The 12,432-nt window shown below is 40.7% G+C and overlaps 1 long non-coding RNA gene across 1 annotated transcript in view; it reads left to right on the top strand.

The window, feature by feature from the left end:
* LOC134810894 (uncharacterized) overlaps positions 1 to 11,528 on the top strand; it is a 29,645-nt gene extending 18,117 nt beyond the window's left edge. Inside the window, exons 2-4 of the long non-coding RNA XR_010159632.1 lie at positions 6,969 to 7,071; positions 10,837 to 10,989; positions 11,241 to 11,528. This is a non-coding gene — a long non-coding RNA (uncharacterized LOC134810894). The remainder of the gene's footprint in view (positions 1 to 6,968; positions 7,072 to 10,836; positions 10,990 to 11,240) is intronic.
* The last annotated feature ends 904 nt before the right edge of the window (positions 11,529 to 12,432 follow it).

The raw sequence follows: 12,432 nt of genomic DNA, 5'->3' as shown, positions 1-12,432 counted from the left end.
TAAGATAATTTTATGTAGGATATTATTAAATACTGTTTTTCAGTTTAGGAAGTTCTCTTCTATTCCTAATTTGCTCTTTTCTTTCCAATTTTTATTTTGTATTCATAGAGTACACATGCAGATTTGTTACATGGGTGAATAGTGTGTCACAGGGGCTTGTCATTATTTTGTCACCCAGGTAATGAGCATAATACCCAACAGGTAGTTTTTCAATACTCACTCTCATCCCACCCTCCACCCTCTAGTAGTCTCTGGTGTTAACTTCTTTGCATTCATTTGTATTCAGAGTTTAGCTGCCACTTGTAAGTGAGAACATGCAGTATTTGGTTTTCTGTTCCTCCATTATTTCCCTCAGGATAATGGTCTCCAGCTTCATCCATGTTGCTGCAAAGAACATGATTTCATTCTTTTTTATGGCTGCATAGTATTCCATTGTGTGTGTGTGTGTGTGTGTGTGTGTGTATGTGTGTGTGTGTGTGTGTCACATATTCTTTATCCAGTCCACCATTGAAGGGCATCTAGGTAGATTCCATGTTTTGCTATTGTGAATAGTGTTGTGATGAGCATACACACTCATGTGTCTTCATGGTAGAATGATTTATTTTTATTTATTTATTTTCTCTGAAGTTTTTATTTATTTATTTATTTATTTTATTATTATTATACTTTAAGTTTTAGGGTACATGTGCACAATGTGCAGGTTAGTTACATATGTATACATGTGCCATGCTGGTGTGCTGCACCCATTAACTCGTCATTTAGCATTAGGTATATCTCCTAAAGCTATCCCTCCCCCCTCCTCCCACCCCACAACAGTCCCCAGAGTGTGATGTTCCCCTTCATGTGTCCATGCGTTCTCATTGTTCAATTCCCACCTGTGAGTGAGAATATGCAGTGTTTGGTTTTTTGTTCTTGCGATAGTTTACTGAGAATGATGATTTCCAATTTCATCCATGTCCCTACAAAGGACATGAACTCATCATTTTTTATGGCTGCATAGTATTCCATGGTGTATATGTGCCACATTTTCTTAATCCAGTCTATCATTGTTGGACATTTGGGTTGGTTCCAAGTCTTTGCTGTTGTGAATAGTGCCACAATAAACATACATGTGCATGTGTCTTTATAGCAGCATGATTTATAGTCCTTTGGGTATATACCCAGTAATGGGATGGCTGGGTCAAATGGTATTTCTAGTTCTAGATCCCTGAGGAATTGCCACACTGACTTCCACAAGGGTTGAACTAGTTTACAGCCCCACCAACAGTGTAAAAGTGTTCCTATTTCTCCACATCCTCTCCAGCACCTGTTGTTTCCTGACGTTTTAATGATTGCCATTCTAACTGGTGTGAGATGGTATCTCATTGTGGTTTTGATTTGCATTTCTCTGATGGCCAGTGATGATGAGCATTTTTTCATGTGTTTTTTGGCCGCATAAATGTCTTCTTTTGAGAAGTGTCTGTTCATGTCCTTTGCCCACTTTTTGATGGGGTTGTTTGTTTTTCTCTTGTAAATTTGTTTGAGTTCATTGTAGATTCCGGATATTAGCCCTTTGTCAGATGAGTAGGTTGCGAAAATTTTCTCCCATTGTGTAGGTTGCCTGTTCACTCTGATGGTAGTTTCTTTTGCTGTGCAGAAGCTCTTTAGTTTAATTAGATCCCATTTGTCAATTTTGTCTTTTGTTGCCATTGCTTTTGGTGTTTTAGACATGAAGTCCTTGCCCATGCCTATGTCCTGAATGGTAATGCCTAGGTTTTCTTCTAGGGCTTTTATGGTTTTAGGTCTAACGTTTAAGTCTTTAATCCATCTTGAATTAATTTTTGTGTAAGGTGTAAGGAAGGGATCCAGTTTCAGCTTTCTACATATGGCTAGCCAGTTTTCCCAGCACCATTTATTAAATAGGGAATCCTTTCCCCATTGCTTGTTTTTCTCAGGTTTGTGAAAGATCAGATAGTTGTAGATACGCGGCGTTATTTCTGAGGGCTCTGTTCTGTTCCATTGATCTATATCTCTGTTTTGGTACCAGTACCATGCTGTTTTGGTTACTGTAGCCTTGTAGTATAGTTTGAAGTCAGGTAGCGTGATGCATCCAGCTTTGTTCTTTTGGCTTAGGATTGACTTGGCGATGCGGGCTCTTTTTTGGCTCCATATGAACTTTAAAGTAGTTTTTTCCAATTCTGTGAAGAAAGTTATTGGTAGCTTGATGGGGATGGCACTGAATCTATAAATTACCTTGGGCAGTATGGCCATTTTCATGATATTGATTCTTCCTACCCATGATAATGGAATGTTCTTCCATTTGTTTGTATCTTCTTTTATTTCATTGAGCAGTGGTTTGTAGTTCTCCTTGAAGAGGTCCTTCATGTCCCTTGTAAGTTGGATTCCTAGGTATTTTATTCTCTTTGAAGCAGTTGTGAATGGGAGTTCACTCATGATTTGGCTGTCTGTTTGTCTGCTATTGGTGTATAAGAATGCTTGTGATTTTTGTACATTGATTTTGTATCCTGAGACTTTGCTGAAGTTGCTTATCAGCTTAAGGAGATTTTGGGCTGAGACAATAGGATTTTCTAGATATACAATCATGTCATCTTCAAAGAGGGACAATTTGACTTCCTCTTTTCCTAATTGAATACCGTTTATTTCCTTCTCCTGCCTAATTGCCCTGGCCAGAACTTCCAACACTATGTTGAATAGGAGTGGTGAGAGAGGGCATCCCTGTCTTGTGCCAGTTTTCAAAGGGAATGCTTCCAGTTTTTGCCCATTCAGTATGATATTGGCTGTGGGTTTGTCATAGATAGCTCTTATTATTCTGAGATGTGTCCCATGATATTAATGGAATATCACTCTGATATTTATAATATCCAGGGTTTACACACAGTGTTGACACACTGTGATATTAATGAAATATCGCTCTGATAATTATAATAGCCAGAGTTTACACACAGTATTTACATAATGTGATATTAATGAGATATCACTCAGATATTTATAATATCCAGTGTTTACACTGTGATATTAATGAAATATCGCTCTGATGATAGTTATCATATCACAGTGTTTACACACTGTGACATTAATGAAATATCTGTCTGATGATAGTAATCATCACAGTGCTTACACAGAGAGTTTACAAACTTTGATATTAATGAAATATCGCTCTGATATTTATCATATCACAGTGTTTATACAGAGAGTTTACACACGGTGATATTAATAAAATATTGCTCTGATATTTATCATATCACAGTGTGTACCCTGTGTATTTGTGTGTACATATCACAGTGTGTATACACTGTGACATTAATGAAATATTGCTCTGATATTCGTCATATCACAGTATGTACACATTGTGATAGTAATGAAGTATCACTCTGATATTCGTCATTTCACACTGGTTACACAGAGTGTGTACACACTGTGATAGTAATTAATGAACTGTAGCTCTGATATTCATCCTCTGTGTACACGCTGTGATATGATGAATATCATAGCGATATTTCATTCATATCACAGCATGTACACAGAGTGTACACAGACTCAAAATATCGGTCTGATAATCATCATATCACAGTGTGTACACACTGATATTAGTGAAGTATCATAGTGTGTACACACAGTGTGAATGAAATATCGCTCCAATATTCATCATATCACAGTGTTTACAACACTGTGATATTAAAGAAATATCGCTCTGATATTCATCATATCATAGTGTGTACAGAGAGTGGGTACACACTGTGATATTAATGAAACATCACTCGGATATTCATCATATCACAGTGTTTATATACTGTGATATTAATAAAATATCCTTCTGATATTCATATCATATCACAGTGTTTACACACTGTGATACTAATGAAATATTGCTCCAATAGTCATATCATCTCACAGTGTTAACACGGACTGTTTACGAACTGTGAGATGAATGAAAGGAATTCGCTTGGATGTTTATCAGTCATCTCATGGTGTTTACACAGAATGTTTACTCACTGTGATATGAATGAAAGAAGTATCGCTTGGATGTTTATCAATCATCTCACAGTATTTACACAGAGTGTTTACTCACTGTGATATGAATGAAAGAAATATCACTTGGATGTTCATCCGTCATCTCACAGTATTTAAACAGTGTTTACTCACTGTGATATGAATGAAAGAAATATTGCTCGGGTGTTTATCAATTATCTCACGGTGATATTAGGAATATCAAAGATATGCTGAATAATATCACAGGTGTACACACAGGGTGTACAATCACTGTGATATTAGCAGGAGTATCTATCCAAGATATTTTGGCTAATATCATTGAGGGTACACACAAGGTGTACACCCACGGTGATATTAGCAGAAGTATCTATCCAAGATACTCTGAATAATATCACTGTGGGTGTACACACAGGGTGTACACCCACTGTGATATTAGCAAAAGTATCTATTCAGTATATTCTGACAAATATCACACACTCTGTGTGTACACCCACTGTGATATTAGCAGGAGTATCTATCCAAGATATTCTGACTAATATCACCAGGTGTACACACATGGACACCCACTGTGATATTAGCAGGAGTATCTATCCAAGATATTCTGACTGATATCACAGGGTGTACACACAGGGTGGACAGTCACTGTGTTATTAGCAGGAGTATCAATGCAAGATATTCTGAATAATATCACCGAGTTTACACACAGGGTGAACACCCACTGTGATATTAGCAGGAGTATCTATCCAAGATATTTTGACTAATATCAGTGGGTGTACACCTTGTGTGTACAGATTGTGTGATGTTAGCAAAAATATCTCTCCAAAATATTGTGAATAATATCACAGGGTGTACACACAGGGTTTACACCAACTGTGGTATTAGAAGGAATATCAAAGATATTCTGAATAATATTGCAGTATGTACACCCACTGTGATATGAGCAGGAATGTCAAAGATATATTCTGCATAATATCATAGGGTGTGCAACCACTATGATATTAGCAGGAATATCAATTTTCTGCATAATATCACAGTGGGTGTACAAACACTGTGATATTAGCAGTAATATCGAATCTATATTCTGCATAATATCACAAGGTGTACACAGAGGGTGTACATCCACTGTGATATTAGCAGGAATATTGAAGATACATTCTTTACACACCGGGTGTGTACAACCAATGTGATATTAACAGGAGTATCAAACATATATTCTGCATAATATCACAGAGTGTACACCCACAGTGATATTAGCAGGAATATTGAAGGTATATTCGGCATAATACCACCTGGTGTACACCCACTGTGACATTAGCAGAAATATCAAAGATATATTCTGCATAAAATCATGGAGTGTACATCCACTGTGACATCAGCAGGAATACTGAAGATATATTCTGAATAATACCACAGGCTGTACACCCACTGCAATATTAGCAGGAATGTGAGAGACGTATTCTGCATAGTATCACAGGGTGTACACCCACTGTGATATTAGCAGGAATATGGATGATACATTCTGCATATTACAGATATGATACATCCATATTAGCAGGAATATGGATGATATTAGCAAGAATATCAAAAATATATTCTGCATAATATCACTCAGTATACACACAGGGTGTACATCCACAGTTCCATTAGGAGGAATATCAAAGATATATTCTGCATAATATCAAAGGGTGTACATCCACTGTAATATTAGCAGGAATATCAGAAATATATTCTGCATAATATCAGAGGGTGTACACCCGCTGTGATGTTAGCAGGAATATCAGAGATGTATTCTGCATAATGTCACAGGGTGTACATCCACTGTGATGTTAGCAGAAATATCAAAGACATATTCTGCATAATATCACAGGGTATACATCCACTGTAATATTAGCAGGAATATTGGAGATGTATTCTGCATAATATCACAGGCTGTGCACCCACTGTGATGTTAGCAGGAATATCAAAGGTGTATTCTGCATTATATCACAGGGTGTGCACCCCCTATAATATTAGTAGGAGTATCGAAGATATATTCTGCATAATATCACAAGGTGTACACAGAGGGTGTACATCCACTGTGATATTAGCAGGAATATCGAAGATATATTCTACCTAACATCACAGGGTTTACACAAACTGTGATATTAGCAGGAATATCGAAGATACATTCTGTATAATATCACCGAGTTCACACACAGGGTGTATACCCATTGTCATATTAGCAGGAATATCAAAGATACATTCTGCATAACATCGCAGGGTGTACATCCACTGTAATACTGGCAGGAATATTGAAGATATATTCTGGATAATGTCACGGGGTGTACACCCAAGCTGACGTTAGCATGAATATCAAAGATATATTCTGCATAATATCATAGGGTGCACACACACTGTATACACCCACTGTGATATTAGCAGGAATATCGAAGATATATTCTGTGTAATGTCACAGGGTGTAAACCCACTGTGATATTAGCAGGAAAATCGAAGATACAGTTTGCATAATATCACAGGGTGTACACCCACTGTGATATTAGCAGAAATATCGAAAATATATTCTGCAAAATATCACAGGATGTACACCCATTGTGATATTAGCAGGAATATTGAAGATATATCTTGCATAATATCACAGGGGGTACACACACTGTGATATTAGCAGGAATATCAGAGATGTATTCTGCATAATATCACAGGGTGCACACCCACTGTGATGTTAGCAGGAATATTGAAGATATTTTCCAATGAGAGAAGGGTATAATGAATTCCAAAGGGAGGAGGGATAATGAGTCATGTTTGACCCCCACTTTTCATCATGGCCTGGACTAGTTTTTCAAGTTAACTTTGGAATGTCCTTGGCCAAAAGGAGGGGTTCATTTGGATGGATGGGGTGCTTAGAGTTTTATTTTTTGTTTACATTGGCTAGTGTGTTTCTTGACTATTCAATTTGTTCCAAGAGGCACATCTATTGGCAGGTTCTTTCAAACTGGGAAAGCTCATTAAAAGAAAAATGTGAAAATCTATTGGCTGGATCCTGAACCCTTGGAAGCTCTGTCTGGATACATTCTTCTCTGGCAGGTGAGTAAAGGTGAGGTACAAATTGATTGCTATTGGGAGAGAAAAAAAAGGTTCTATTTAGTGCAATAAGGTCTTAGCTTCCAACCACTCTATGGAACCCCTGGGCCTGGTGGCCTGGGTATAACTAGATGGGACCAGAAGAGTATCATCCTATGAGCCTTAAGGAGTAGCTAACTACCCTCTATCTTTCCCTTAATTACTGGTCCAGAAACTGTTATTCTATCACAGAGTTCCTCAACCTGGGAACTGTTGACAGATAATTCTCCATGGGGCATGCTGTTCTGTATATTGTAAGACATTGGCCAGGTGCACCTTTAATCCCAGCACTTTGGAAGGCTAAAGCAGGAGTATCACTTGAGCCCAGGAGTTTGAGACCAGCCTGGGCACCATAGGAAGACCCTGTCTCGGTTAAATAGTAAAATGATACATTATAAAATTATAAAACTGTACACTGTAGGACATTTAGCAGCATATGTGGCCTCAACCCATTAGCAATCCCCTTTTACCTCCCCAGTGTCAAGTCATGGATACCAAAGAAGTCTCCAGACATTGTCAGTGTCCCCCTTGGGGCAAAGTTGCCCATGGATGAGAGTCACTGATCTACCATGACCCAGAACAGTCAAGGAAAGGAAAATGCAGGAAAAAGTGAGGGGAAGACCCTGGATGTCTTACAGCCCAGAACAGAGTGGACCTAAGATACTGGCCTCTAGTTAAGAGAGTCTTTTCATGAAGAATGAGGCCTTAGGTCCAGAGTAGAAGAAACACCAAAGCACATTTGCTGAATAAACAGATAAACATTTTTAGGTTGATCTCAAAACTCCAGAAGACAAGAAACCTTGTGTGTTCTTTTTTTTTTTTTTTTTTTTTTTTTTGAGACAGAGTCTTGCTCTGTCGCCCAGGCTGGAGTGCAGTGGCGCTATCTCAGCTCACTGCAAGCTCCGCCTCCCGGGTTCATGTCATTCTCCTGCCTCAGCCTCCCGAGTAGCTGGGACTACAGGTGCCCGCCACCACGCCCGGCTAATTTTTTTGTATTTCTAGTAGAGATGGGGTTTCACCGTGTTAGCCAGTATGGTCTCGATCTCGTAACCTCGTGATCCACCTGTCTCAGCCTCCCAAAGTGCTGGGACCACAGGCGAGAGCCACCGTGCCTGGCCTCCTTGTCTGTTCTTTATTCTTTTCTAAGATGGAGTCTCGCTCTGTTGCCCAGGCTGGAGTGCAGTGGCATGATCTCAGCTCACTGCAGCCTCCACCTCCTGGGTCCAAGCGATTCTCCTGCCTCAGCGTCCCAGGTGGCTGGGATTACAGGTGCACACCACCACACCCAACTCATTTTTGCATTTTTAGTAGAGACGGGGTTTCACCATGTTGGCCAGGCTGGTCTTAAGCTGCTGAGCTCAAGTGATCCACCCGTCTCAGTCTCCCAAAGTGCTGGGATTACAGGCATGAGCCACCATGCCTGGCTGAAACCTTGTTTGTTATTTTTTTTTGTTCGTTTGTTTTTTTTTGTTGTTGTTGTTGTTGTTGTTTTTGAGATGGAGTCTCGCTCTGTCGCCCAGGCTAGAGTGCAGTGGCGCGATCTTGGCTCACTGCAAGCTCCACCTCCTGGGTTCAAGCCATTCTCCTGCCTCAGCCTCCCAAATAGCTGGGACTACAGGCACCTGCCACCATGCCCAGATAACTTTTTGTATTTTTAGTAGAGACAGGGTTTCATGACCCCATCATGATGGTCTTGTTATCCTGATCTCATGATCCACTCCCTTCAGCCTCCCAAAGTGCTGGGATTACAGGTGTGAGCCACCATGCCCGGCCCCTTGTTTGTTCTTGATATCTGCTTTTAACCCTGATGCTACTGTGTGGGAGATTTTAAGTAAATATTTGCTAAATTGAATATTCATTCTGTGCTCAGTATGTTAGGCCATTACTCTAAGTGTTTTACACATGTTAACTCAGTTAATCTTCACAGCTACCTATGTGGCATTGTATTAGGCCATTATTGCTATAAATAAATATCTGAAACTAGGTAATTTCTAAGAAAAGAGGTTTAATTGGCTCATGGTTCTGCAGACTTGATGGGAAGCCTGGTGCTGGCATTTGCTCAGATTCTGGGGAGGCCCCAGGGAGCTTTTATTCATGGCAGAAGGTGAAGGGGGAGCAGGCACGGCTCATGGTGAAAGCAGGAACAAAAGAGGGTCAGGGGAGGTGCCACACATTTTCAAACAACCAGATCTTGCAACTCACTATTGCAAGGACAGCACCAAACCATAAGGGACCATCTGCCCCCATGACCCAAACACCTCTCACCAGGCCATACCTCCAACATTGGGGATTACATTTCAACATGAGATTTAGAAGGGACACAAATCCAAACTGGATGGGGTGGGTCCCACTGTTATCTCCATTTTGCAAAAAGAGAAATAGCAACACAAAGTGATTCATGGAAATCACTGACTTGTCACTATATTATCTAAAAAATGTCCACTGGCTGATCTTTAAGGCAAGACTTTCCCATAAATTCTGCTTTGGGGACTGTTTGAGGGAAAGATACGTGTCTTTCCTCCTGCTAACCTCCCGTCTTCTTGGAGGAGTTCCGTACTCCTTAGGTCTGGTGCAGGAAGTAGGTTCCAGCAGCCTATAGGTTGCAATTCCTTCTACCAGCTGAAGGACTGAGGAGTATGTCTGCATGAAGTTGGCTGAGTCTCCATGGCCTTTATTTAGGGATGTGGAGTCTCCCACTACATAGTTCCATCAACTGGCCAAACTCAACTCTATCCAGGACAGTGTATTAGTCCATTCTCACACTGCTAATAAAGATATATCCACGACTGGGTAATTTATAAAGAAAGAGAGGTTTAATGGACTCACAGTTCCACGTGGCAGGGGAGGCTCCACAATCATGGTGGAAGGTGAAGGAGGAGCAAAGGCACGTCTTACATGGCTGCAGGCAAGAGAGCGTGTGCAGAGGAACTGCCCTTTATAAAACCATCAGATCTCTTGAGGCTTATTTACTATCACAAGAACAGCATGGCAAAAACCCGCCCCCAAGATTCAATTACCTCCAACCAGGTCCCTCCCACTACACATGGGGATTATGGGAACTACAATTCAAGATGAGATTTGAATGGGGACACAGCCAAACTGTATCAGACAGGACCATCTCCTAACTTCACTGTAAACTATAAATCCCACTCCAAATATGGAAGACCAGCCCAGGAAGAGAAACACAGGAGCAAAGGCTACTGTCCTCCAATTCTGGGTCATACTGTTCTGCAGAAAGGAGGAGACTTCTATCAATTAACCAGATAGGATACCATCTGTGGACAACTCCTATCAAGCAAATATCTACTCAGGATCTTCCACACAGTAGCATCTGCCAAAAGATATATATATATATATATATGTAAAGTAGAAGGTCTAATGTCTCTAAAAACAAATGAGTGGTGGCCCTCAGGTGTCTTGAAAATGCTGTGCTTTCACCTGCACACCTTGATATCTAAAGGGGCAGAAGCCTAGGGCTGCTGAGTAGCTCTGGCAGGATTTGCTGTGTACCAGCCATAAAGACAAAACCAAGATAATTAGTGAGATTTATGGTTTCAAGACCTTTTAAACTTGAGCTGTTTATTCCTAGGATCTGAGTATCTCTATAAAGAATTTCAGTCTCATAAAATAAGCTGCTTTGGTCTGCTGGCATGATTTCATGTTCAGCCTCCCAGAATCATAAACCAAATTTTCTTCCACCTGTGTGCAATGTTCTGTTTCCATCTCTAGGATGCTCTATGTGGCTCTTTCCATGTGTAGTTTCCAATGAAACAGGAAGGACTCTAATTGAATGCCTGCCCACATCTCTACAGCTCCACACCTTCCACTAAGGGCACAATAAGACCTCCACTGTGAGAGGCTCCACAGTGTACTACGTTGGTGGTGAGAAAAGGATTGGGGGAGAGGGGAGGAGAAGAACAGGGAAAGGAAAGCAGTGGTTGGAAGTCAGGCTTCGATTATTTACAGGAAAACATGGTTATGGCTGTCAATAATGGAATGAGCCACTGGGAGAAGTGTGATCCTCTCCCATTGGTTGCCTGGAGAAGGAATGGGGAAAATTATTATTATTGTTTATATTAATTGTTAACATAAAGGAGCATTAGGAAATTTTGGGGGTTTCACTTTTTTTTTAGATGGAGTCTTGCTATGTTGCCCAGGCTGGTCTTGAATTCATGAGCTCAAGTGACCCTCCCACCTCAGCCTCCTGAGTAGCTGGGATTATGAACACACACCATCGTGCCTGGCCAATGGTTCACAATCTTGATTTTCATAATAGCTTCATAGGTGTATACATAGGCTGAAATTTATCAGGTTGTATACTTTAAAAATGCGAATTTCCCACATGTTAATCATATCTCAATAAAGCTGTTCCCCTTACTTAGATTCTTGCAATAATACACTGGCCTTGTGGCCAACTGCAGAAAAGAATGGCCACTGTGTCTTTTCTTTCCTATATCCAAGCCCCTTCCATGTAGCTGAGGGCCCTTTCACCTTGGGCTCACCCATGATTGCACTGGCTAATGGGGTGTAGGCAAACCCAATACAATGGTACCCTCCAGCAATGTGTGAACAGGCCTAACCTGGATGGCTGGGGAATGAGACATTGAGTGAAGAACAATAAACCCCATCCTACCTAGAAACTGACTGCAGAAGCCAGTCAAGAGAACTCTCAGGCCAAGCACAGCCTAAAATGTCAAGCAACAAACCCTAAATAAATGGTGGTGGGGTGTTGTTGTTGTTTGAGAGGCAGGGTTTTGCCATGTTGCCCAGGCTGGTCTTGAACTCCTGGACTCAAGTGATCCTCACGCCTGGCCTCCAAAAATGGTGGGATTATAGGCATGAGCCACTGAGCCCAGTCTGGTGGTTGTTTTAAACTACTATGTTTAGGGTGGCTATGAAACAAAACCTCATAGAAACAGGACCCTTCATTCTGTTCCCCAATTGGGAACCAGTTACTTTGCTCAACTGCAAATTTCATCAAATGTCAATTGATTTTCATCAATTTCCAACTAACACTTAAATTGAAACTGATATAACATATTGATGTATGTGTGTGGGCTAGGCACAGTGGCTCATGACTAATCCCAGCACTTTGGGAGGCTGAGGTGGGAGGATTGCTTGAGCCCAGGAGTTTGAGACTAGCCTGGGCCACATAATAAGACCCTGTCTCTACAAAAATAAAAAACAGAATTAGTCAGGCATGGTGGCGTGTGCATATAGTCCAAGTACTTGAGAGGCTGAGGTTGGAGGATTGCTTAAGCCCAGGAGGTTGAGGTTGCAGAGAGCTATGATCATGCCACTGCACTCCAATCTGGGCGACAGAAT

The sequence above is a fragment of the Pan troglodytes genome, chromosome 7 (assembly GCF_028858775.2).
Source record: "Pan troglodytes isolate AG18354 chromosome 7, NHGRI_mPanTro3-v2.0_pri, whole genome shotgun sequence".
Classification (NCBI taxonomy): Eukaryota; Metazoa; Chordata; class Mammalia; order Primates; family Hominidae; genus Pan; species Pan troglodytes.
This window is presented reverse-complemented; position numbering and strand designations above follow the sequence as displayed.